Consider the following 6000-nt stretch of genomic DNA (forward strand, 5'->3'; position numbering starts at 1 on the left):
TAGTTACTTTAGAATCAACAATATAAGGTCTGAACTTATCACAAGCAAATACAACTGCTAAAAATTCTTTTTCAGTAGTGGCATAATTTCTTTGGGCACTGTCTAGAGTTTTACTATCATATTGAATAATGTTTAATTTCTTATCAACTCTTTGTCCTAGAACAGCCCCTACAACATAATCACTAGCATCATACATAATTTCAAATGGTAAATTCCTATCAGGAGGCTGAACAATAGGTGCAGAAATCAAAGCTTTCTTAAGTATTTCAAATGCTTCTACACAATCATCATCAAGGGCAAAAGGGACATTTTTTGTAAGAGATTAGTTAGAGGCCGAGAAATTTTAGAGAAGTCCTTGATGAACCTCCTATAAAAACCGGCATGACGAAGGAAACTTCTTATACCTTTTATGTCCTTAGGACACGACATCTTTTCAATAGCATCAACTTTAGCTTTATTAACTTCAATACCTCTTTCAAAAAATTTATGACCCAAGACAATACCTTCATTAACCATTAAGTGGTACTTCTCCCAATTCAAGACAAGATTAGTTTCTTCACATCTCTGCAAAACTCGATCAAGGTTGCTTAAGCAATCATCAAAAGAAGTTCCGTAAACGGAGAAATCATCCATGAAAACCTCAACAATCCTTTCACAAAAGTCAAAGAATATAGCAGTCATACATCTTTGAAAGGTAGAAGGTGCATTACATAAACCAAAAGGCATACGTCTATAAGCAAAGGTACCGAAAGGGCAAGTAAAAGCTGTCTTTTCTTGATCCTCTTTTTACACATGTATTTGAGAGAAACTAGAATAACCATCTAGAAAGCAAAAATGTGTATGCTTGGATAATCTTTCTAGCATTTAATCAATAAAAGGTAAAGGGTAATGATCCTTTTTAGTAGCTTTATTTAATTTATGGAAATCAATTACCATTCTATAAACTGTAACAATTCTTTGTGGGATCAATGCATCTTTATCATTAGGAACAATAGTAATACCTCCCTTCTTAGGGACACAATGGATAGGACTTACCCACTGACTATCAGTAACGGGATAAATTATACCTGCCTCCAGAAGCTTTAGTATTTCTTTTCTTACCACTTGTTTCATCTTAGGATTTAACCGTCATTGGTGATCAACAACCGGTTTCACGTCTTTCTCCAATTTTATTTTGTGCTGGCATAGAGTGGGACTAATGCCCTTAAGATCATCAAGAGTATATCCAATAGCAGCACGATGCTTCTTCAGAGTTTTCAATAATTCCTTTTCTTCATGCTCTGAAAGGTTAGCACTAATGATAACACGATATATCTCTTTCTCATCAAGATAAGCATATTTAAGAGTATTAGGTAAAGGTTTAAGCTCAAACACGGGATCACCCTTAGGTGGAGGAGGATCCCCTAGGATTTCAACAGGCAAGTTGTGTTTCAAAGTAGGTCCCCATTTAAAGAATACTTCACCTATTTCCCTTCTTTCATTCATAAACATACCATTTTCATGGTCTAGCAAATATTGTTCTAAAGGATCACTAGGAGGCACGGCAATAGAAGCAAGACCAATAATTTCATTTTTACTAGGCAATTCTTTATCATGGGGTTGTCTACGAAATTTGGCAAAATTAAACTCATGAGACATATCCCCTAAACCAACAGAAACAATATCCTTATTGCAGTCTATCTTAGCATTAACAGTATTCAAGAAGGGTCTACCAAATATAATGGGACAAAAGTAATCTTGTGGGGAACCAAGAACAAGAAAATCAGCAGGATATTTAACTTTCCCACATAAGACTTCAACATCTCTAACAATCCCAACTGGTGAAATAGTATCTCTATTGGCAAGCTTAATTGTAACATCTATATCTTCTATCTCAGCAGGTGCAATATCATGCATAATTTCTTTATATAAGGAATGAGTATTGCACTTGCACTAGCACCCATATCACATAAGCCATGATAGCAATGATCTCCTATTTTAACAAAAATAACAGGCATGCCTATGCTACCTCTTTTAGCACTGCGTTGGTTTTCCCCGAAGAGGAAGGGATGATGCAGCAAAGTAGCGTAAGTATTTCCCTCGGTTTTTGAGAACCAAGGTATCAATCCAGTAGGAGGCTACGCGCGAGTCCCTCGTACCTGCACAAAACAAACAAATCCCCGTAACCAACGCAAATAGGGGTTGTCAATCCCTATAGGGCCACTTACGAGAGTGAGATATGATAGATATGATAAGATAATATTTTTGGTATTTTTATGATAAAGATGCAAAGTAAATAGCAAAGTAAATAACTAAGTAGTAGGAGATTGATATGATAAAGATAGACCCGGGGGCCATAGGTTTCACTAGTGGCTTCTCTCGAGAGCATAAGTATTCTATGGTGGGTGAAAAAATTACTGTTGAGCAATTGACAGAATTGAGCATAGTTATGAGAATATCTAGGTATGATCATGTATATAGGCATCACGTCCGAGACAAGTAGACCGACTCCTGCTTGCATCTACTACTATTACTCCACTCATCCACCGCTATCTAGCATGCATCTAGAGTATTAAGTTAAAAGCAGAGTAACACCTTAAGCAAGATGACATGATGTAGAGGGATAGACTCATGCAATATGAAGAAAACCCCATCTTGTTATCCTCGATGGCAACAATACAATACGTGCCTTGCTGCCCTTACTGTCACCGGGAAAGGACACCGCAAGATTGAACCCAAAGCTAAGCACTTCTCCCATTGCAAGAAAGATCAATCTAGTAGGCCAAACCAAACTGATAATTCGAAGAGACTTGCAAAGATAACCAATCATACATAAAAGAATTCAGAGAAGATTCAAATATTATTCATAGATAGACTTGATCATAAACCCACAATTCATCGGTCTCAACAAACACACCGCAAAAAGAAGATTACATCAAATAGATCTCCACAAGAGAGGGGGAGAACATTGTATTGAGATCCAAAAGAGAGAAGAAGCCATCTAGCTACTAACTATGGACCCGTAGGTCTGAAGTAAACTACTCACACTTCATCGAAGAGGCTATGGTGTTGATGTAGAAGCCCTCCGTGATTGATGCCCCCTCCGGCGGAGCTCCGAAATAGGCCCCAAGATGGGATCTCGTGGATACAGAAAGTTCCAGCGGTGGAATTAGGGTTTTGGCTCCTGTTCTGATCGTTTGGGGGTACGTGGATATATATAGGAGGAAGAAGTACATTGGTGGAGCAACAGGGGCCCCACGAGGGTGGAGGGCGCGCCTGGGGGGGGGGGGGTAGGCGTGCCCCGTACCTCGTGGGCTCCTGTTACGTGGCTTGTCGTAGGGTCCAAGTCTCCTGAGTTGTATTCGGTGAGAAAATCATGTTCCCGAAGGTTTCATTCCGTTTGGACTCCGTTTGATATTCCTTTTCTTCGAAACCCTAAAACAGGCAAAAACAACAATTCTGGGCTGGGCCTCCGGTTAATAGGTTAGTCCCAAAAATAATATAAAAGTAGATAATAAAGCCCAATAATGTCCAAAACAGTAGATAATATAGCATGGAGCAATCAAAAATTATTGATACATTGGAGACGTATCAAGCATCCCCAAGCTTAATTCCTGCTCGTCCTTGAGTAGGTAAATGATAAAAACAGAATTTTTGATGCGGAGTGCTACTTGGCATAATTTTAATGTAATTCTTCTTAATTGTGGTATGAATATTCAGATCCGAAAGATTCAAGACAAAAGTTCATATTGACATAAAAATGATAATACTTCAAGCATACTAACTAAGCAATTATGTCTTCTCAAAATAACATGGCCAAAGAAAGTTTATCCCTACAAAATCATATGGTTTAGTCATGTTTCATTTTCGTCACACAAGAATGCTATCATCATACACAACCCCGATGACAAGCCAAGCAATTGTTTCATACTTTAGTAATCTCAAACCTATAAACTTTCACGCAATATATGAGCGTGAGCCATGGACATAGCACTATAGGTGGAACAGAATATAATGAGGGGGGTTATGTGGAGAAGACAAAAAAGGAGAAAGTCTCACATCAATGAGGCTAATCAATTGGATATGGAGATTCCCACCGATTGATGTTAATGCAAGGAGTAGGGATTGCCATGCAACGGATGCACTAGAGCTATAAATGTATGAAATCTCAACAAAAGAAACTAGTGGGTGTGCATCCAACTTGCTTGCTCACGAAAACCTAGGGCACTTGAGGAGGCCCATCGTTGGAATATACAAGCCAAGTTCTATAATGAAAAATTCCCACTAGTATATGAAAGTGACAAAACAAGAGACTCTCTATCATGAATAGGAACCCGTGGTGTTTCCTCTGGATGAACAGGACCCCGGTCGATCAAGCCGGTTAGGGCTGGATGAACAGGACCCCGTGGAGGGCAGGATGAACAGTAGATGGTGGATGGCTGGATGAACAGTAGCCCGTGGAGGGGTGGTTGAACAGTAGCCCGTGGAGAGGGTTGGTTGAACAGTAGCCGGTGGAGTAGCCCGCGGTGGAGGCTGGATGAACAAGAGCCCGTGGATGAACAGTCACAGGTGGAGGCTGGAGGAGGTCGAGGGTGGATGAACAGTAGCCCGTGGAGGCTGGAGGGGGTCGACGGTGGAGATGAACAGTATCCCATTGTAGGATTGAAAGCATGTCTAGAGGGGGGGGGTGATTAGACTACTTGACCAAATAAAAACTTAACCTTTTCCCAATTTTAGTTCTTGGCAGATTTTAGCTATTGTAGGACAAGTCAAGCAATCATCACACAATTCAAGCAAGCATGCAAAGAGTATATTGGCAGCGGAAAGTAAAGCATGCAACTTGCAAGAATGTAAAGGGAAGGGTTTGGAGAATTCAAACGCAATTGGAGACACAGATGTTTTTCCCGTGGTTCGGATAGGTGGTGCTATCCTACATCCACGTTGATGGAGACTTCAACCCACGAAGGGTAACGGTTGCGCGAGTCCACGGAGGGCTCCACCCACGAAGGGTAACGGTTGCGCGAGTCCACGGAGGGCTCCACCCACGAAGGGTAATGGTTGCGCGAGTCCACGGAGGGCTCCACCCACGAGGGGTCCACGAAGAAGCAACCACCCACAAAGGGTCCACGAAGAAGCAACCACCCACAAAGGGTCCACGAAGTAGCAACCTTGTCTATCCCACCATGGCCATCGCCCACGAAGGACTTGCCTCACTAGCGGTAGATCTTCACGAAGTAGGCGATCTCCTTGCCCTTACAAACTCCTTGGTTCAACTCCACAATCTTGTCGGAGGCTCCCAAGTAACACCTAGCCAATCTAGGAGACACCACTCTCCAAGAAGTAACAAATGGTGTGTAGGTAATGAACTCCTTGCTCTTGTGCTTCAAATGATAGTCTCCCCAACACTCGACTCTCTCTCATAGGATTTGGATCTGGTGGAAAGAAGATTTGAGTGGAAAGCAACTTGGGGAAGGCTAAAGATCAAGATTCATATGGTAGGAATGGAATATCTTGGTCTCAACACATGAGTAGGTGGTTCTCTCTCAGAACATATGAGTTGGAATTGTGTATGTGTTCTGATGGCTCTCTCCACGAATGAAGAGGAGGTGGAGGGGTATATATAGCCTCCACACAAAATCCAACCGTTACACACAGTTTTCCAATCTCGGTGGGACCGAATCAAAAAACTCGGTCGGACCGAAAAGGTAAACCTAGTGACCGTTAGAGATTTTCGGTGGGACTGACATGCAACTTGGTAGGACCGATATGGTTAGGGTTTGGGCATAACGTAATCTCGGTGAGACCGATTACACAAACTCGGTGGGACCGATTCTGGTAATAAGCTAACCAGAGAGTTGGTCAGGCAAACTCGGTGGGACCGATTTGCTCTTTCGGTGAGACCGAAAAGTTACAAAAAGGAAACACTGAATTTACATTGCAATCTCGGTGGGACCGATTCACTCTTTTGGTGAGACTGAAAAATTACGAAAGGGAAACAGAGAGTTTGCAATCCCATCTCGG

Source organism: Triticum aestivum, chromosome 6A (assembly GCF_018294505.1).
Source record: "Triticum aestivum cultivar Chinese Spring chromosome 6A, IWGSC CS RefSeq v2.1, whole genome shotgun sequence".
In the NCBI taxonomy this organism is placed as follows: domain Eukaryota; kingdom Viridiplantae; phylum Streptophyta; class Magnoliopsida; order Poales; family Poaceae; genus Triticum; species Triticum aestivum.